Here is a 22,527-nt window from a genome sequence, read left to right on the forward strand (position 1 = left end):
TGATGAACCACTCGATCGCTCCTCTTGTATGTGCTGCACTAGAACAATGGGCCCCAACTCAGGCCCACTGACTCATGGACTGTTTGGCTTTGGTGCCACGTATATGATAAAGAATAGTGGTAATACTCAGCAATATCACGCCTCATTGTCCAGCCAAAACCGGAGGATTCATTACTCACTTATAGAAATATTTACTGAAATAGGTCTTAAAGTTAATCTTGCTGTATGGTTGAAAGGCTCAATACCTCTCCCCCAGTGTTCTTCTGGCGTATGTGCACTGAAGGCAATATGTTACTGGCAGAGCTCGTGGTCCACTTAGCTCAGACTTTCCAGGCATCCCAACCAAGGTTTTGTCTAAACGAGAAAGAATGCTGTGTTCTGGGGCTCAGAGCTTAATTAGCTGTGGGTTTTTAATATTCTTATGCCTGATTAGGGGTCCAGGTATCAAGCAGAGCTGGTTGAACTTCTTTCCATATGAAAATGTAGGAAAAAATAATTAAAGTGAAGAAAAATGCCAACTTTTTTTGTTAATGCTTCTCCCCTACCTTCTTTAGTTAATTACAAAGCTCCCCTTTTTCAAATTTGAAAGATTAAAAAAAAAAAAAAACCACCACAATTTCATAGTTGTTCTTCTTCCATCTTTCTCTTAAACAGCTCTAGAAATTGACCTTTATCTCCCTACTGTGATTGAAGTTTCTCTGCCCACGGCATGGGAACACAAGATTTAATAGTGAACACAGATGAAAACATTGGTTAACTTGGCTTCAGAAGCTTCTTTCAGCTCCTTCTGTTAAGAGAAAATCTTTGGAACTCAAAGTTCACATAGTGAAATCCCACTGAAGGCTCCAGGAAACTCAGTTGCACTTAGTGGTAACAGAGTTCAGCATCTATTTTTATGGTAAATATGCCCCAAAACTGTATCTGTGCAGGTTTTCTTTAAAAACTTTAGAAAATCTAACCATTCAACGAGATATTATCCAAGTTGTAAAGACGTGTTAAGCATTGCCAATCCTGTTAACATCATTGTGATGAGGACAAGTGCAGTAGGAGTTATCTGACAACAGCAACAGGGCAAATCCTTCTCTTCCTAAGCAATTCACAAAAGTGTAAAACAATCTTTTCATCTTTGTTTTGCAAGTGAAATGGCACCTTTGTCTTCAGAAACGTGTAAACTGTCACTGCCTGAAACATCAAGCTGAGCCTTGTCATGCCTGTTTATATGAGACTGATTGTGTAGTACTAATCTACAGGCTTTGAAACTGCTTCGCTTGCTAAATCCAGCTGAAGACCGAAAAGTGCTTGATAAATCCTTAGAGTGCTTCAACTTTGAAGAATTCCTTTGCAACTGAGACAAACAGGATTAGTACATGTGGCTTCCCATAGGGGAGCTCTGGGTCTCCCTGTGGCTGACAGAGCACCCTTACCCTTTTTCCTCCCATTGGCACCCCCTCGTCAGAAAGGTAAAGAGATCTATATGTTTGTAACAGCATCTTTTTAGCCTAATAAAATATCTGTTGAGCTCACTGCATTACAATACTGTGATTCAGAGCTTTCTAATTTAGCTGTAAAGCATGTTCTGGGCAACATTTTCTGATAGGAAAGTGTGCTGAAGTCACTGGCATGCTTTCTAATAAATTCCAGTGGATTTGGATCAAGTGGTCACTTTCCAGGTACTTTCACCTATATGCACAAATGGCTTTTGCTCCTTCCTCCCTTTACTGAGAGTACTGGCAACCACCTGCCCTTGTATTGGGAGGAAAAGCAGCCAGGAGGTGCAAACAGGATGGAAAAGCAAAGCCTTTTACTCAGCACTCCTTCCAAAAGTACATGTCATTGCCATCCAGTTTGTAAAAGCAATGGAGACCTATCCTGTATGCTGAACACTGTCTGCAGAGCTGAGAGGGATTTTGCTGCCAGGGAAAATGCCTGGCAGGTTCAGTGCCTGGAAATTTAGCTCATTCATTTTGGAAGTATTTGAAGTCCATCAAAAAGAATTCTGTACTAGGACATGAAAGCACAAGTGACTGATCGCACAAAAGCCCTGCTCTGCCTCTTCAATGCCGAGGGAGCTTTGGCACTTTTGAAAGGCAATCTGCCCATTTTGGGTGAGCTGAGCACTCGCTTCCCCCTGCAGCCGTTCTGGAAAGACAGACAAGGTGTTCTTGCACTTGATAGTCCAAAATGAAGAACACATGAGCACGCACTGACAATACTGAGTTGGGCTAGTGAGAGCCATTGGTGTACAAAGGTTGCTCAGGTATTAGTATGGCTGCTCCCAATCTTTGTGTAACAATTGAGCAGCTAAAATCATTGCTCTAGGAGGTGTGAGAGTATTCCCTATGCCCTCTTCAGGCTGAGGAAGGTGAAAGCCACATTGTCAAAGGAACTGCTACCACCATCCCTGTCCAAAGTTGAGGTGCCCTTCACCCCCCAGGTGGGATCGGGCCAGAGGATGGAAATGTTTCATAAGATTAGGCCCAGAGGTAAGTGAAGTGGGTCTACTTGAGCAGAACACTGACCATGCTGACAGTAGCTCTAGTACCAAACGTAGCACAGCATCAGCCATCAAGGTCAAAACCAGGGCAGCAGTTTAATGCAGGGGAAGCGACGCACTGAAGACCCACAGGGAATGAGCTCAGGTAGCCCTTTCTGGCACCGTGCTGTATGGAACAGATACTCAAAGAGAAACTCAAGACTTCAGAAACGCTTCTCTACTTAGCATTCCCTATTCCTTCGCTTGGGTGTCTTGCACCTCGCTTAGTCTTCTGCCTCCAGTGAGTTCCTTTTGTAACCGTGATTAGTGAATTCTGCTACCAGCCTGGAGTGCATTTGTATATGAGCCTTGGTCTTCTGCTTGTCCGTATGGTCTCTAGCACACAATGCTTTGTAAATAACAGCAAACACTTTGGCTTGCAATGATTTTCAAATCATGTTTAGGACAGAGGCAAAGTGTCTTTGACAGCTCTGCAAACTCAAGCTTGAGATACTTTTACACTGCTGTAGTTTGAAAAGTTAATAGTACACAGTTTAAAAATTGCCTAGCTAGATAGTAACATGACGGATTTTAAGCAGCTGTAAGCATCTCTAATACAAGCAGTACTTATACTAAAAACTTGTTATTTCAATCTCTTTTTTTTTTTTTTCCTGAGGGGAAACCCTGCAATGATGGCAAATGTGTATCTTTACCATCACTTCATAGAAAAGCAGGAAAACGTACAGAAGAAAAGCCTTCCTCTCTGGCTGATTTCCCAAATGTACTTTGAGTTACCAACTACATTTAAGAGGCTGCTGGAGCTGCTTTGTACAGTGAGAAAGTGCTGAAACAGAAAAAGCATTGAGCAGAATCCGCAATGACTTTGTCATGATGATGGGCATCAAACACAGGGTTTTCAGACAAAATCCTTTATCCTGCAGATGTTTCAGCTCAGCGTGTTGATCAGCACATTGCCCCAGGAAATTGCCTTGCTGATCAAAAAGTGTCTGTGTGTGCTCCCCTTGCACATATCCAGCATCGTCCTTTCAGGACAACTACTAGTCTGAATATGCAGGAGCTAGAAAACTGTGGAGGAACAGTTGAAACATTCCACTGGTGTGCCTTGGCTCATTAGAAATGCTGCATCTAGAGTAAGCAAAAATATTCTCCATCGCAAGTAACATTCAGCACTTACGATATGCGTTGGAATGTAACCTTTGCCTCTTTGCTTAATGCTCTCCTTTGGGAACAAAAGCCTTTTGAGATATGAGGAAATGCAAGCTCACTCATGGTAACATTTACTTTTCCTTTCTCCTTGCTGTATACAACATCTGCTAGCGAGTGAGCATTTTTTTGGTACTGCAGACATGAGGCCAAATCCTTTCCCGGTATTCTTTCTTTCATTTAGCTAAGTGACGTCAGGAGAAAATTGAGTTTTATCTCTGCATTAACTTTTTTTTTGCTAAAACTGTGTAAAACAATGTATAAAGTTGGCTAAGTGTTGTTTGTTTCTGTGCTGGGAAATATTCTTCCTCCTTCGCCAAGGTGATGAGTGAATTTGTGCCTTTTCTTTGTGAGGTGACCACCTCGGGGCGTTTTGCATCTGGGTTTTGAAGATACCAAAGACCAAATGCTCCGGTGAACTTCACTGACAGCTGGAAGGACTCGACAATGAGAATCCATCTTACGGGTGAGCACTCAAACATTGCGTTTCCATTATGTCCTTATAGTGATAAGATCTCAAACAACATTCTGCCTCTCCCATCAGTCTAGTGGTTAAGGGCTGAACATCTGGATCTGAGTTCACCCACTTACCTCTCTGGGTATTTACCTGAGACATTAGGATGGTTGTTTAATGCCAGAAAGTCACTTCTATGGGGAAGGTTAGTTAGTGGCAGGCAAAATTGTCTATTAGAAGTACCTCTCTGCCCCATTCCCAACTCTTTGCCATGTTGGCATCTCCGACTAGGGCCTAACATTGGTGAGAAGACTATTTTCATAGTGTGCCAGGGAAAACAGATCTGTGGCAAGGAAGCACAAGGCAGTACATAGGTTAGACTACCGCTTGTAGACAGGGGAACAGCGGGTCTGTACTTGTATCTTGAGAGGCAGAGGAGAACAAGGAAGGACTGAATCCTTCTCCCCAGTGTCCTCGCCTAATGTTCTTCCAACCCAGCTAAGCCAAACCAGACGGAAAAATAAGGGAGTGAAGTATTTCTATGCCCTGCAAAAGGGAAGGGAAGAACAAAGTGCAATTCTTCAACCCACTGTTTCATAGAGAAGCAACATGTGGCTATGATTCAATCTAGTGCTCACTCATTAATTCCACAAAGCATCTGCACTTTTATTTAGAATTTGGATTTGGTAAATCTGATGTGCTCTACTATGGACCAGAAGGGAAGTTCATTAGAGAAATTGCAGGGCTAAGGCCCTTTTACTTCAGAACAAGACTTTGGATTTTGTTAATCAGGTACATTTGTCATTTACACTGATGATAAACATTTGACAAGTAATCAGCTCTGGAAGGAATATGATTTACGGCTGCAATCTGGATTTGTGCTATTAATAACAATAATAATGTCTGGCACCAGTGTAGCCAGTGTAAGCAAAGGACAGAGCAGATTTCCCCAGCTCTAGCTGGCTGAATGTGGTTTTCCATGTCCTGCTGGGAAGGGTTTGCCAGGGACAGGCCTGTTGGGATCAAAAGGACATGGAAAATGCGAGCAGAGTCTTGGTGCAAGTTTGCCATTGTGTTTAAGGATGGATTACTGCGTTTGGTAGTATTTCTCCCATTTTATTTCTCTCAGATGGATTTAATTTAAGACTGAGCTTTTCAATGTAGCGCTGTAAAAGGATTTAATTTTTGAAGAGAAATTTGAGTAGGAGTCTGAATAAACTGTGTTGAAAACTTTGTCTTCAACGTTTTCTTGCAGAAAATTAAGCATTTGTTGAGGTGATGGTTGGATTTGGGGTGTTTTTTTCTTCCATGGAAGGCGTTTGTTTTCCTTCAAAAGTAAAGGAAATCTGTTTTCAGTAAAAGAATGAAAACCTGCAAATCTAGAACATTTGTTTTGGTTGGAGAATTGTGTCCTCTCCCCTAATAATCCAAGTTTACTTGTTCAAACTTCCAGTATTTTCAGGGAGGTGGGGAGGAAGATCCAAGAAATGAATTTCCAGAAACGTCTGGTATTTGTGCACATTTTGAGAATGTCACTCTGTCTCGGATCTATACATGTTTTTCCTCAATTACTAAACAGTCTTTGGTCCACATATATAACTGTTTGCAGTGAAAATCATTCCTGCCAGGTCCATTTCTGCACTTCTGGGTAGCTGTTAACTTTTCCTGCAGTTAGTATGCACAGAATCAATACAGTTTCCTTCCTAACTCGGTTATTATGCAAAGGGTCCAGACAAGATTAAGAGCTGTCTGACTGACAGCAGAGCAACTTTGCTGTTAGACACTCGTGAATCACTCACAAACACGAGAGCCCTCATATTGCTGAACAGGAGCAGGTATCCACCGCTTGTGCATTGGCACAGCGTTTCTTCTTTATGGCTGGTTGCTTCAATAGCGCAGGCGAGCCGTGCGTGGCCCTGCTGATGGACGTGATAGGGCTCCGAGGGCAGCAAAGGTTACGTGCCATTTGGATTATTTTATTTGGTTTGATTCCTGGCTCTTCGAAGCTGCAGCACAGCCCTTTTCTGAAATCTTTCTGATAGCTGTGTCGCCTCAAAGAACTGTCACCAACATTTTAGTCATATACTTACTTCCTTATTGAAGAGCTGGTTTTCTATAGGTATACCTGTTTGGAATGAGAATACTGTTTTTCTAATGCACTTCGGTGTTTTTCATTTTGCGTGAACACAAAGTTTGGACGCTCCTTTCATCCTTCCTATTGCAACCTTTGTAATATATTTGATTGATAGATTTTATTACTATGGTTACTCCAATTTTCTACAGTAGATTTCATTTGTGAGAGTGGTATCATGTTCTGCCCTCATTCAGCCTACTTTGTTTATTATTGTTTATTGTGGGTTTTTTCCACGGTTTTCCTTGGAAACAAGCTGCCTGCTTCTCATGTCTTTAAATCCACTATGTCCTGCACTGCTGACTTACTGAGAGAAACATCTTTTGTACTGAAGTATCAAGAAATTTTGCTGGCTGCAAAAGTTGACAAATCAAAATCATGCAGAGAACTTCCATCTTATTACATGGCTTTTTCCTTTTTTTTTTTTTTTTTCCTTTTCCCTTATTTTTTATTTGAATAAAGATTTTGCAGGGCAAGTCACAGTGATTTGCTTGCATGCCGCAGGCTGACTTAGGATGCTTATTCAATCCATCTGCTTCTAATGACACTAGAAATACCGTAATGGATGGAACATTTGTGGCCTGCTCTAAATTGGATTAGATGGTTTACTAATGTAATACCAGCAAGCCAAATCAGCCTGCGATGCCATGGGGATTAATCTGTAGGGAATATTTGATCTCTAATGCCCATGTGCTCGTTGAAGTGCAGTCATATCTTTTGATTTAATAAACCATTTTTATATTTCCCAATGGTATGTGTGTATTTGAGCAGGATGAGCTAATTGGTAGAATTACCATTTTTAAATCAAACTTCATCACTTACTGCTAAATGGAAGAATACTAAGTACTTCAGTCTTAGAAGATCCTAACCGTTGTTTATGCAATCTCTTCTCAATAGCTTAAATGCTAAGGACCTCACAAGGATTGGGTATTCTCTGTTAAAAGGCAAAACTAACGATACCTATATATCTTGTAAAATAATCGTTCATTACTGAACTGAGTTGTCACAAAAGATATATATCCCTGTAATTCAAATATGTTAGATCTGGTTTTGTTCTGGTCATCACATGATTCCTTTAAAAACTAACGCTTGATATATGGACATTTATAGATGGGCGATCAAATAAGTTATTAGGAAATGGGTTGAGAAGCAAGGAAAAATAACACAGTGGCATGTTCTTGGATGTCACTTGTTAGCACTGGACTGTTTTTGAAGGATGTACCACATGGAAGGATGTGTTTCTAGCCTTGGCCATTCACAAAATATCAGACCCTAAAGTAATTGCATACTAGTATATAAGAATAAGATTTTAGATCTTTTTATTGTTTTAAATAATTTATTATTACTAATACTTCTGTCATTCCAAGTCTTTTCACAGTAAATGAGTAAATCTATTTGAAAAGTATTTTGAGAAACAGTACCGTAAAAACAATGAGGTTCCTACAATTTTGTCGGAAACCCTTTTCCAAGAAGCAGTGCAGACAGAAATCGTGAGAGTATTTGCTGGTCCGTGTCAGATGTTTTGGATGACTTATGCAGCTTCTTTATAGCTAGGAATCAAAATGCCAGTCAGCACAATCACCAGTCCACCGTTCTGCGTTAGAGGTTTTCTGTTCATCCACTGGTTTGATGCTAATTAGAGTGGGCATTGAGGTATTTTGCTTCAAATGATAATCTATCAAATATATCAAACAAAGATAATCAGGCCATATGTTTAGCTTTCCAGCTGTTTCGGGTGGCAAGAGATGTTTGATCTTTTGAGTGCCACTGAAACACGTCCTTCCAAAGAAATCTCCAGATGCTGCTATACCAGCTGAAGTCTTCTCGCTTGCTGGAGTTGTCTTGTCCTTCATTAGACCGGTTGTCTTCAGCTGACATCTTTAAAATAGCATCTTCCTCACTAGCGCTGAGTCATCATGAATTGTGTACCTCGTTCCTTTACGTTTCGGTGGAAGTCTTGTCTCTCTATAACGTTTCATGTCTTACTGAGTCTTGGTATGAAGGCCACAATCTCACTATATGATATTCTGGGTATACAAGGAGACCTATTGTTAAAGAAACAATTGTAGAGAATATTTCCTGTGGCTAAGTTGGTTAGTCATCACTTTTTTTTTCCAGCAGGGAGTTTTCTGATAGATGTGGACAGCTGTTCTTTGACTTATGCTACTAGCTATAAAACTTTTCCAGCAATGGTAAGGCACTTGTGGTAATAAATCAGGTTTAGGAGAACCAGCATGCGTTATTTATTGTGTTTGTATGCTGCTGACGTGAAGTGACACCTTTTCAAATACAGTTGCTTGAATTGTGCACAAGTATTTCTGTGCAAGACTGGAGACTGAGTTTTGCATTTGCCCAGAGCTTTGCATTTGTTTGTGCTGACGCTTCGGACTTGAGGAACTACATCGGAGATGTTGATATACTGGAAATTTGACACTGAAGATGATTTATCATACCTGACATGTGAGTGTTGCTGTTATGCTGTAAATTTTAGTAGAGTTAGTCAATTTAAAAGAGACGTATAGTTAGAAATAAAGTTACTACTTAACACTCAGAAAGCATGCCAGGTGCAGTCATGAAATAAGTATGTTGGACTTAATTTTTAAATAATGAAGAATAACCTAAGTAATAGAAATGGAGGGATGTCACACATTGAAGTGTCTAAAAATATTTTTGCCTGTTGGCATAGCACTGTAGTACAAACATTCCTGATACTGTGAGAGAGTGGAGGGTACCGAGCTTTTGTATCATAACTATATGGAGCCCCAGGAGTCTGGCTAGTGCTTGATACTTAAAATCTGTTGAATAAAATCCAAAACATATCTATATAATTATTTATCCCATGTGCAGTGTTTGTAAACGTTCGATGAATGCATTTATTCAGTTTGTCATGGAGTCATTTGCAAGTAATAATGACTCTGAATAGAACTGAAAATAACAGGGACAAGTGCTACAGTAATTCCAAAGGACCCCATAACATTGAGACCTTGTGCAGTCAATTCAGTGACTGGGACACTTTGGTCTGTATGTAATAACTCCAAAAAGCTGTTATTTTGAGGGCATGTTTTATGACAACTTGAACTTCTGATCTTCTGGGTTATGTCAACTCAAAATGAAAGTTCACCATGTTTTGGACAGTGACAGAGACTTCTTACCTTTCTGATTTGAAATAATAATCACAGCAGTAGAAATAAAGATGTAACCATTGCACAGCTACATGTATATAGAAGCTATTTATTTTCCACAACTGTGGAAAGTAATGAGAAAATGGGGTTTGAAACCCTTGCTCACCGGTGTATGCGTGTAAGCTGTCTGAAATCTGAGTTTTCCCATTGCCGAGTCATAGCGCCGCTTCCAAAGACTCCTGACCTTACTGATGAAGAGCTACAATGAATTGTTCCAGTAGACATTTCTAGAAATGTTCTGATGACACTCAGAGCCACATAAAGGAAGAGCCAATGAAGAGTGACAAACAAGCAGTACATCAGTGTCACTGTAATGCCAGCAAGGTAAGCACGCTGCTCCTGAGAACCCTACAGTATGTGTATGTTACCACGCATACCCTGCCTTGTGCAAGAGAAGAACAACTGTAGGATGATGATGATGATGACTTGGAACAACAAAATAATAACATTCTGGTTTTGTATTCCACCACTTTGTACTTGTTGACTTTCAGAAGCGACCATTTCATAAAAGTCGTATTTGCTTGCCTTTGATTTACAATTATTGAAATTTTAATAAGGATTGTGCAGTGGCTCCAGACATCACATATTGTCAGTGAGAAATTATAACTTTATTGCAGCACACACTGACAGCCAACTCATAAAAATGAATGACATTCTATATCGTAACATCTCGTAGGCTGTTCAGCATGTTAATAGCTCACTTCATCTTTCTTTAGCATAATGAGGCAGACAGTGTACCAATATTCAATGTGAAAATGAAGATTAAGAAAATTTGAATTGAAGCAAGAAAGCAGCATTTAGCAGAGTTTCAGGCAACGTTCAGATAGAAAGTTTCAATTAAAGTACTGTTAGGGAGCCTTTTATCACTGGAGCAAGGCTTTGTTACCAAAGACCAATACTTAGTACAAAAAATGTCTGTTTCCAGCTGTACTTGGCTTTTGAAATGCTACTTCTGAAAGGATCTATAATCTTCCTTTTATCCCATAAAGTACTTTTTTCTGTAGACTCAATTGTATGAGGTTAGATTGATTTATAAGCTATTTTTCCATTGTAGATCAAACTAAAAAACTGAAGTGATATTTAGGAAAGGGAGCAGATATTTTTAGGACTAAGATAACAGTTTGTGCTATGCTATTCTAGAAACGGATACAAATATTTAGGAGCCAACCTACAACCTATTGCCACATAAGGCATTGATTACAACTTGTGAGTGTCTCTGAAAATGATACTCATAGATCTACTCAACTCCAAGAGATGCAGTTACAACAGCAATATTTATGATACAGAAGCACTACCTAAAAATGCATTTAAAGACATGTAAAACAAAACATCATGGCTGATAACTTGTCACATTGCACTACATATTGATTTTTGCTACTTTAATAAGCAGTTCCCAATGTACCTGGCTAAGCACAGACAAAACTGTCCATTTACTGTCCCAAATCTGGGAGCATTATTAAACAAAAACTCTGTAGTCTCTGGTTAAGATACCGCGGCAGACTCGCTGCAGTCAACTATGAACGTGTTTTTGCATAGTGTGAGCCTGAATCGACCAACTGTAACTACTTTGATGAGTAAAATTACCCAGTAAAATGCTGCGGCTGAGGTTGCTGCAGCTTGCTTTAATTTTGGTGATGATCAATGACCAACTCTCATTTTAGCTTTGTCAGGACTCCTCCTCTAGTTCTAAGCATAATCAAAGAAATATAAAGTTTTTGAAAAATCCTAAACCAAAAAACAAGTTCTTTTGAAGCAGTTTTATAAATCTGAATTATCTAGTGCAGTGCCTGAGCCAAATGTCATTCCCTTGACGTGAAAATGTGTATCTGTTGGAAGGGAATGTGTCCCATGATCTGCATAGAGCAGGATAGATTGATATTCTTCTTGGAACAGGGTGGCAGATTCGGTCCTTTATCACTCTGGAAGGGACTTTCAGTGGAGTCTCTGTGTGAAAAATGTCAGATCAGTGCAATATTTCATCCATCTCAGAAATATTTGTGATCAACCAGCTTACTTTGGGGTGTAGGTCACCAGTGGTGAAGGCTGCAGGTGCTCCAGGGCATCATTCCCAGCCAGAGGGTTTGCCACAGGGAGCCCTCTGCTGTTGGAAGTGGCCACAGGTCCAGGACTAAAGGGATTTTAGGTTTTTTTCCAGATCCCATGATAAGGAGGATAACTTAATCTTCACACTTGTTTTTTGCCATCATTCGAACCAAAGAGCGATTTCATCTGAGCGCTCCCATAACATCTGACACGTACAATGGTGCCCACTGAGGTACATGGAATAACAGTAAGGTCCTGAAAGCACAACTAAAGACACATCCAATTTGCAGCCAATTTAATTGAATTCTTTATCCTCGTTCCAAGTACAAAGAAATTAGTACTGTATGTTCCAGCTAAAAAAAAAGCCCCACTTCTAGTGATGTATGCTCTCTGTGGAGAGCTGTCTGCCCAAATTTAATGGTCCTCTTCTGTTTGTCTGAACTGCTTTGGCTACTGCTTTTTTCACCCTTTGGATTTTAAACTGTTATTCCTTCAGCATGCTTTTCAGTTCATGCCATTTGCATTTTCTATCACCAACCAAATACTCATTCTGATTTGTTACCTAATGGCCTAAGCTGACTCCTGATTTGATTCTTCACTCATTAAGACTTTTCATTATGGGTGATTTTGAAATTTATGCTGATGCTTCGGAACATCCACTCTTACAAAGGTTTAATGATTTGTTGAGTCTCCTCAGTTTATCACATTATGTTAATTTTCCTTCTTGCAAAATGGGCCATACATTAGAACTGGGTATGTTACTTAATCTTCATCACGGTAATATACTACTCCTTTTTTCCTCCGTATTGGTTTCCTCTTGTAGCCCAACTCCAGATTTCTCCCCTTTCCTTGCTTTTCCTGTGGTTCTTATTTCTGTAAACAAAAGAGATTGGGCTACTTCACTACTTTTGGTGGTTTGCCTTTTTTATGTACATTGTACCCATTCCTAAGACTACTCAACCTTCTGAATATTTCTTTTCACTCAAGGTCAGCTCCTAGCTTGCTAGAATATACTTGTAATTACTTTTAGAATTAAGAAAGCTTGGCTAGTCTACCTAAACTTAGTGAGTTTTAATCCGATCTATACCATTCTTTTTATTTCACTGGCAGTTGAGAAGGTGGTAGTGAAATAGCTTTTCCAGCAGCTTCATATATTTGATTTTATCGGAAAGTCTTAGTTCCCAGATCTGATTGCTCATTGGAAAAACTCCGAAGTAATTCTCTGAAGCCAGTGAGTTTAATTTATCCCTATGTCATAAGTGAGTTCAGCTTAAGACTGGAGGTCTGACGCAGATAAGTACAACTTTAAAGGTTATCTGGCTTTCTCCAGAGTTTAGGAAGTGTAGCTGCAGTGAGGAGGTACCAGAATGTAACCACTGCCTGGCAATGTCATGGGCACCATGACATATTGGCTTTGAGAACGTACTTCACGCGAGGGGGAGGAAGCAGCTGAGCCATCTGGGATCGGACTTGCTGCTGGGAGCCGGTAGAGAAGAACTGAAGCATTTAGGTAATACATCCTACTCAAATAGATGGGATATAGTGGTGCACCTGACACCCGAATTCAAAACGTCCATACTCATCCCTGGCATAAGTGCTAGTGCCCCATGTATGAAATGCATTCAGCACTGGAGTAGATGGTCCTAGGAGTGAAATCTCCAGCACCGTTGACCTCAGAAGGTTATTCCTAGCACCATTTTATGTATTAATTCCATGGATGTGTTCATTGAAGTATGTAACTGACTTTCAGGACCAGTAAAGATTGTCATTACCTTTCCTAGCAGTTAGTGATACTGTAGTTTTAGGTTAGGGGAGCGCTTCTTCATTCGAAAGTTAATGATATCTTTTGCCATGTAGCTTATAAAAGCTGATATTCCACATCAGTCTTTAAGTACAGTGAAAGATTTTTCAAGCTACATGGGACAGAACACAGGAATATCTCAAACTAGCCAACCCCTTGCATTTTAATTATTTTTAGTGATCCGCCAGGTTATTGCATTCATGGTTGAAGTGTGTATAAGGACAGTGAATGATTTATACCAGTTGGAGTATAGCATTTGAATCATTAGCAAGGGTGATGTATGGTACAGTACATCACTTATTTAACCCTCATATTCAAAAAAGGAAAGAAAGCATCTAATACTGCTATTTTACAAACACTCCTTCATTTTGTCTGTAACCCTTCTTCCATCCATTCAAGGATATATTTCTAGCTCTTATTTTAGATACCCAATATTGTGCCTGAAAGAACTTGAGAATAATTTTCCTCATTTTAAAACAGCTGGAATGGAACTGAGACCGACTCAATGAACGTCCTTGTCTCTTCATGTCTGTTTCCTCATGTGGAAAACAGAAATAATAATATTTTCCTCCCCAATATGGTGTTACAAATCTCAATTAATATGCTTTTGTTGCCTCAGCGATAAAACGTTTTGTTCCATTGGTCTAAATCCAATGTAAAAGCTACACATGGGCAACAACAGAATTGGACCCTATGGTATTATTAGAGTCCTAATAATCATAACTCCAATCACAGTTAATTTCACTTAGGGATTTAAATTTACAAAATAAAAACATGAGCCCACGGTTGTCCACAATCTGTGAAGGGACAGTGGGATAAATGTGAGATTAAACCCTTACTGAATTATTATCAATTAACAAATGCAAACTCTGTCATGTTGACAAAGCATTAGGGTAGCCTGGGACTATTTAATTATAGCCTTCAAAATGTTTGATAGATAAACCGAAAAAAAACGGCTTTTGTGGGTTAATGCAAAGGAATCTTCTGCTGCCCTTTTTAAGATTAACACAGTGAGCGCAGGGAGAGAATAAACTGATCTTAGTTCTGCAGACAGGAGTGTTGTTGTAAGTCTAGTGTTGTAAAATATGTGCTTTTGATTCATGGCACATATTCAATGTTTCTTCCATATATTTCTGGAGATAATTTGATTTAAATCACTGTTGTCTGAATGGAGTATGTCCCACAAACCAGAACACAATAGATGCTAAATATTGACTTTTCAACTGGAAGACCGTATTCATTATCCAACTGGAATTATCCTATCTTAAATGTGCGTAAGAAAATAGAACCTAAAGCTATAGAATTCCTCTTGAAAATTAATGTTTATTGCATCAGCAATGCTCTTTTGACTCTGCTTTTTGTCACTTCTGCTGCTATCAACTATCTGAAGTTAGATGCTCTCTTCCCATGATGGCTTACATAATGTTATAATCTCATTTAAACCGTTGTGCACAATAGACGGTTCTGACAATTGCTGTCACACATTTTCTAGAGGTAGCATCACGTTTTCTAATTTTCTGATACCAAAAGATGGCCTTGAAAATATTTCTCTCTTTATTTAAAACTTTAGACATTATGTGGAATCTGCAAGACATCAGTAATGAAAGCGCTAATCTTTTTTCTTTCTTCTTCATTTAAGGCAAGTTTTCACATGGGTCACTTTCAAAACTTTTTAGGCTGGTTGTTTGTATCTGTTAAATTCCTGCTTGGCACAGCACACAGAGTAGCAAAGGGGAGTGTGAGCCAGTGTCACGACTCCTCACATCCCAGACAAACATGTATGTTTTAGGTTTGCTCCAGTTCTGGTTATCTTTGGCAGTTCTATTCCAACAGGAAAGTTTGTATTTAGTTCTGACTGGAGAGAAAAATAATGTCTGAGAGCAGGATTTGGCTGGAGTTTGATCTGATTCCCAGACTCACTTCTACTCCAACCACCAAGCTATTGCATCCATCTTCTTTTCCTGAACTAATAAATATTTATATAGAGCTGCCTCATTTGGCCGATTAGGGTACTTACCTGGAATATTATCCGTGTTGTACATAATCCAAAACAGGGGCATAGTCTGGGTCTCATCTGAGTCTCTCAGCCATTCAGCTATTTACTTTTCGGGTCTTTCTGGCTATTTTTTCCAGGACATATATTCCATACCCAACTTCAGAAATTGTTCTTGTGAAAATATAACCTAGCAAATATCCTTGACCAGGTTTAAACGTCAGTCCCAACAGTGACTGCATATTCGGAAGCCTGTCTGCCATTGCAAACTGCTGAGGGCAGGCGCGTCTTACATGATGAGAATAATTGCTGCACTTGATAAATCCCTCCAGAAGTGCTTTCCTTAAACTCATTATTTCTGTCTTACCTTGAGTGGGCCTGAGGCAGTGGCCTTCTGTTCAGAACCTTTTCTGGAAGGAATTAGAGACTGAAAAATCTAGATGTGATTAGAAGATGTAGAGCTGAGTCACCTCAGCAAACTGATCATGCTCCTGCACCTCCATTGGCATCGTATCAGCTTTAGTTGAGTTGCTGTGGGGAGAGGGGCAAGAACCCTCTGGGAGGATGAGTTTTTTAGTGATGTGAACCAGAAGCTATATTTCTGATATCTTAGATATCAGTTTTCAGCTTAGTGGAGCTGAAAGTTTTTATTTTTACAGCTTTCCACTCTGCTTAGCTTCTCGACAAGTCATAAAATCTAAGGTACCGCAATATTTAGTCTATTCGTGTCCATATAGAGAGCTTATATCTGCAATATCCAATATAAAGGTGGCTTTGCATGACTCCTATTTAAGCAGGCACTTGAGGATCCTCGCAATAAGCAAGTGTGAGACGTATCATCCATCCTGTAACTACTTGAGAAGGTGTAATGCATTTCTCTCCTACATCCAGGCATCTTTAAATGCTGATTATTCCTGACTGTCAGCACGGCCTGTTGTAGCCACAGGTATTGGAAATAATTGAGAACATCCATCAGATACCTTTGAATTCTAGCACAGTACTATGTGCCTGTTCAAAATTAAAATTGGTAAAAGAAGAAAAACATGGTGGAGCAGTTTCACAATAGAAAATGCAGATTTAAATTTGCCAGAGCATTTCAGAGTGATCTGTTTGCTTGATCAATATTTTTAATGGTAATAGCAAAATTTAGCGTTAAAAATAATATAAGCCATTTCATTTTTAGTTTGTGTAATATAATATAATCAATTAAAAGTATGATCCAAACAATAATGAAATGAAAAGCATTATTGAGATGAATGGTTTAGTCGAAATTATTTGTCATTTCTCTGAAAGGTTCTTCTAGAATTTTTTAATTCATGGGAAGATAGATATTTTTGACCTTTTTCAGATTCAGCAAGAAGGGGAATTTCATAATAGTGACAGATATTTTGCAGAAGTTGTACAGTTAAAATTCTATGGCAAAGAGCTTTGTTAATATGTTTTGAATGACAGCGGAAATTGTGGTGGAATTATCACAAGAAGAGTGGAGCTGTTCAGCACAGTTTGTGATTTCGGTGAGAGCGCCTGCTTGGAGACCAGCTCAGATTGCCCTGGATCTCGCAGCTCTAAGGACGGATATCAGGTTGGGCACAGGGATCGCAGGACTGAGCCAGAGGCAGGAGTGGGAACAGGAGTCAGAGGGTGAACAGGCAGGAGCGGGAATACGAGATGGATGCAAGAACTAACGTACAGCTGCGTTACAGCTTGAGCAAAAGGCAAGAACAGGGATAGATTTGAGCAGGTTTTGTTCCAGCGTGGTGTCAAGAGTTGGGTGCTGCAGGAGCTTCCACGGCAAGAGCCCGTTTTCTGGTCCCATCAGCCACAGTTGTCCAGCAGCAGCATGAGACAGTCTCTGAGGGAACGTGTGTTAATTCTGTTGACTCCCAGTACATCATCATAGGGAAGAGTCCCTTTTTAGCAAATGATGATACACATTAAATGATACACATTAAATAAACCAAAGGAATTAATAGGCAGAGTTCCTAGAGTGGTATACTCATGATCTCTGAAAGGAAAAGGACAAGATCTTATTCCAGTGGTACTGGAAATAAATTACAGCAAATAGCAGCTATGGAAACAAACAAACAAGTCCTGTAAGTTCACCTGACACTAAATAACACTGTCATAAAAACCCCACATCTGTGAATAGTGACTCTGTGTCCTGGGTTCAGCTGGATAGAGTTAATGTTCACGGGGGCCTGGGAGGGGGCACAGCCAGGACAGCTGACCCAAAGGGGTATTCCATACCATATAGTGTCGTGCTCATTGTATAACTGAGGGAGCTGGCCAGGGGAGGGCATCGCTGCTTGGGAGCGGGCGGGGCATCAGTTCTCTGTGTGGTGCACAATTGAATTGTGTATCCCTCACTTCCTATATTATTTTATTGTTACTATCATTATTGTATATCTCTTCCCTTTGCTGTCTTGTTAAACCGTTTTTATCCCAACCCATGTTGTTGGGTTTTGTTGTTGGTTTTGCCCTATTTTCCTCCCCATCCTCCTGGGTGGGGAGGAGTGGGCAAGCGGCCGTGTGGTCCTGGTTGCCCGCTGGGACTGAACCGCGTCACTCTGAAAAACTTCGCTTTCCTCTTCAGAAAAAGCAAGCACAAGGAAAAGAATGGTTCAAAATACCTGCATCTGTACAATTACCTGCAAAGTGGTAAAGGATAATCTCAATACTATTCATTTTGATACTTTTGCCTTTTTACTAGATTCAGCTAGTTTAAATAAGCTCAGGAGAAGGCAGTCATTAATATAAACTCCTTGGTTTTTATACAGTATTTAATCCTAAGTGCTTTGGTACTATTGCTCAAATAAGCTGTGCTTTAAGAAGGCATCTGATCTCTTCTCCACACTGGCCACAGAGGTCCAGACAGAAGAATTACAGTACATTTTACTTAAAATCCAATAAGGCGTTTAACTTTGTAATCCAGTTTATATCTGCATTACCTGGGATACTCATAGTGTTTTCCTTTAACAATTTTTACTAGCTAATATAGATACTTCCAGCAACATAGCCAGGAGACGAGGGGATTAACGTAATTTGGGAAAAGGGAGACAGAATCACATCCAGAGAGGCTGTGAGACAGGAGCGGGTTCTTCAGGGACAGCGGAGAGAGGACAAGACTTGTACAGTGGCTGGGGCAGTTCTCTCTTAAACCCCCAAAAACCCCAAACACATTGCTGTATTTCAGTCTCCATAAAGCAGAACACTTTTTTTTCGAAGTAGCTGCAGAAACTTTAATCTTGATTTGATTGTGTCTGGGTTTTTTATTTGTGAATATTGCAACATCCAGCCTTTGATGTTACCTTTGAGCATGGCCTTATCAGGGCCTGAAAACAGCTTCACAGATGATTTTTCTTTTTCTATTGTATTAGCCTGGTTTGAAATGAACCTAATTGACCTGCTCTAATAATAGGTTTGACTTTAAAGTTTGATCCCAACTTACAAGGGTTTGCATCTCTTGGTTCTGTCTTTTCAACAGAGATATTTTTCAGCTTCTAAAAGGCTTTTAGCTCATCCACATGCACAGACAGTACCTAATAGACCCTACCCATTTATTCACTAGTCTCCACAACTGTGAAATGTGATTCTTTTATGTTTTACAACTTCCAAATGCTTTCTATTTTTAGGTCCAAAAGAAAAATCCATTTTTCTTATTTAACTTTTAAAACACTTATTTTATGGTATTTTACATTCTTCGTGCTTCTGCCCTGGGGCATTTGTACCAAACATGTTTTAAAATGTGCACGTGATTGATTTGATTTTTGAGGTTGGCAACAGGAGGCAGGTTTCACACCCTCTGAAACTGCAGGAAAGTGGTGGGACCTTATTAGAGAGAAGGACTATGGCTTTTGCCTGGCAAGGAAGAAGCAAAGTGATGTTGAAAAGAATGAACATGACGGGCCTTTGAAAAGCATGGCTGGATTCTTTTCTGTATCCGTGCTGGCCCTGCCAGGTGAGAATCTGGCCCAATATTTTTTCTGTAGTCTGTAACTTGAGTGAGCCGTGAAAAGTCAAGCCAACAACATTTTATTGTCCATACATCTTACTGCGTTGATGGGGAAATATGCTGATTTATTACTGAGAGACAGAAATAGGTTCTGTATTTGAATTGTCTCTCCATTTCCACTCCATGGGCCAGCGTAATCAAACATGTCAGGTCAAAGGATGGAAACTTTTCCTTCCAGGGGAAGGCACTGATTGAACTGTTGAAGTTTGATTCTGCACGTTGCACTCAGGTGCACTGGGTCTTGCTCGTTGAAACGGGTCTATTGATGAGAACTAGAGCTCTGCGCTTTACAGACACTGGGCTGGATCTGAACAACCAGACTCCGTGTTTATGCAGTCAAAATTCTCACATCAGTTAATGGGAATTGTGTGAGAACAAGAACTGAGTAAAAAGGGAGGATGGAAGGGTTTGGACCTGTCCCAAATGCCTCAGAGAAGGCTCCGCTTCCTGCCCTCTCTGGTAGAAGTTGGGTGTTGTGAAACAGCCGGTAATGCCAAGATGGTTGGCAAGTGAGCAAGACAGAAATAATAGAATTAAAGGGTAGAAGGACTTTTTGCAATTAAAATTGCATGTCCTGGCGTTTCTAATATGTGGCAGAGATCCTGCACATTTTACTCCTGAGTAACAAAGAACAGAGCTGTGTATGTCACCATGGAAATGTAAATGGAGCTCCTTTGACAAACAGAGAAATGTATGCCATTCCGTTATGCTCAAATGAACTGTTAGTAGTGGGATGCAAGAGAAGAATGGGATGTCTGTTACAGAAAAGACATGAAAATGCAATCGTAGTACCTTGTTCTCCATTCTGTTATATTTTTTTAGGAGTTTAAAACATAGAGGGGAAAAAAAAGAGAGGTGTTTTGGTTGGTGGTTGGTTTTTTTTGCCTAATTAATTGATACAGTGTTTATAGCAGGCAATATAAAATAGCAGTGATCAAACATGTTGCAAAGAGCACAGAGAAGAAAGTATAGATTCATGGTCTATGCTACTTCTGCTTGGGCTATCTGCTTAATTGAAACCAAAAAAGGATGGATATTTAAAAATGCAATTTTAAGAGGAGTGGACAGCTGTGTTACAACATCATGAAGTGGAGATTTTTTGTTTAGTTTTTATGATCAACAGATGTTTGATAATTTATCTTCTAATTCTGACTGCACCATTCTTTTGTGTCTTGGGACACAGTTATGTGTAGAGTACCAGGAAAAAATGGTGAACAGCGGCTTGTATTGAGCTCAAGAACTCGTAACTCTTCTAATATTCTGAATATGTCCGCTTCAATTTTTGCTATGTGCCATTTGGAACAGGGAGCTAGGTAAATAATATAAAACCTTTTCTGTTTTCTGTGTTGCTGCTATAACATATGCTTGTGCTTGATTCCACCAAATACTGTGAGGAGTGTCTAGCTCAAACATTTGGATGTTTGAACTAGAAATGTTTTAGGAGATAAGCAAGGGAGATGGAGTTGCCAAGCCAGTTGCTCCGGAGTCAAAGCATAAAGGCAAAGAAAACAGGGAAAGATTTAAATCCAAACTCTTTATTTACCTTTTTATTCCCTCTGGAGTTACATTTTATGACTGTCATAAGACGAAATAACTTTAAACTCTACAGAAAGCCAATAAACTTTACAGTATCCTGTTTTCCTCTTAGGAATAAGATTGGACAAGGTTTCTGCAGTTCAGAAAGGAAAACTTTTAATGGTATCTCTTGTTCGCTTAATTTTGCTTGTTTTCATTTATTTCTAACAGAAACCACCCAGTAGCTTATTTAAGTCCTCTTCCTGATTTAAATTAACTCATTTAGAGCAGCTTTGGTGCTCCACCCAGCTCATGTTTTGAATGTGAAACCTTAAATATTCTGAAGGCAGTTTGTCACCAAGATATAAGGTGCTTTTTGTAGGTTACAGAAGAGATTTTTGGGTAAAATCAGTTGATGGAGTAAAGCAAATCACGAGCAACCTGAAGTTCTTCTAGTAACAGAAAAGGCCAGTAAATTAGTAATTGCCTCTGAAATAGAGGCTGCCTAGTGACTAAATTGGCTTGTTTAAACATACTCAGGAGTGACCATTACCATATTCTCTATACATTATGAATTAAGTTTATTTTTTAATCATCATTAGTGTAGACTTTTTCCCCCCCAAAGCAAGCGAAGATGATGATATTTGTTTCCTTAGTACTCAAATGCAACTGATTTTGAAATAAAAATGGTACCAGGCAGCAATATTTCATGGTCACTTGGAACAGAAAGTACCCAGCTGACAATGCAGGGACACTTTAGGGAGACAGAATATTGTATGGCCAGAGTGAACACAGTGCTGGGGAAATGACTGTGGTAGATTGTGCCATCACTTTTGACAAGTAATCTATTTTTGCTTTAAAAGTTAGTGTTTCCTTTAAAAGTTAACACTCCGCACCTAGGAAAATAGCCCTTTAGGATAACTTCAAGGTAGTTGTTTCCCAAGTACCTTCTAAAGGATCTAATAGTACGTCTCCTTTCTAACCGTCTTACAGCCTAGATTTTGTCTTAATTCCTGATAAATAACAGGGTTTTGTATGACTTGATGTTCTAAGGGACTGCAGCATCCTCTTCCCCCACCATACCTGTGTACTACTTTATACTCCTTGCTCTTGTCCCTTGGGCTGGTTCTGATGGAGAAGTTGCATGAGGTTGGCTTGTTATCTCTTCATGGGACGTTAGTAGTACAGAAAGTGCAATACTGTGCTGTCTTCTCACATTGGCTTCAGGACACTGCTTGCCAATCAGTGCAGACTTGTGCGCTGAGCTTCATGTTCTGGGAGATGTCTCATGATGCAGCTTTTCTGGTCTGCTCCACATTGTGTTTTTCAGGGGTGATGCTGTTGGTGGTTTTCCCCACAGCATATTGAGATGTGCTTATGGGGAAGACTAGAAATTCTAGAATGAGGCAGAATCAAACTAAGGAGTGATTTCCCTCGCACAATCCAGTAGTAGTGATGAGGTGGGTTTGGAGCTGCTCTCCGGTAGCGGAGGGAAGCACTGTGCCCATGATGGTTCTGGTGTGAATGGGGCTTGGAGTCTCATGCCCAGCCGGGTTGGTGCTGCAGCTCCGTGGGAGTGAGAATTCTGTGGGGCTGTGGTTGTAGCAGGAGAAGGAAGAGCACACAAGTACATTTGAAGAGATACGTTTGCAGGCGTTAATATGGAGCCGCTTTTAGAGTAAGTACACCCTAGTTATAC

The 22,527-nt window shown here is 39.9% G+C and overlaps 1 protein-coding gene across 2 annotated transcripts in view; it reads left to right on the forward strand.

Annotated features, from left to right (window-relative positions):
- Positions 1–22,527, forward strand: part of SEMA6D (semaphorin 6D) — a 498,283-nt gene that overhangs the window by 245,451 nt on the left and 230,305 nt on the right. For both annotated transcript variants that reach the window (XM_082060771.1, XM_082060770.1), the window contains exon 3: positions 4,052–4,163. The gene's annotated coding sequence lies outside the window, so the exon portion shown is untranslated. The remainder of the gene's footprint in view (positions 1–4,051; positions 4,164–22,527) is intronic.

Source organism: Streptopelia decaocto (genome assembly GCF_964273445.1).
Source record: "Streptopelia decaocto genome assembly, chromosome: 9".
NCBI lineage: Eukaryota > Metazoa > Chordata > Aves > Columbiformes > Columbidae > Streptopelia > Streptopelia decaocto.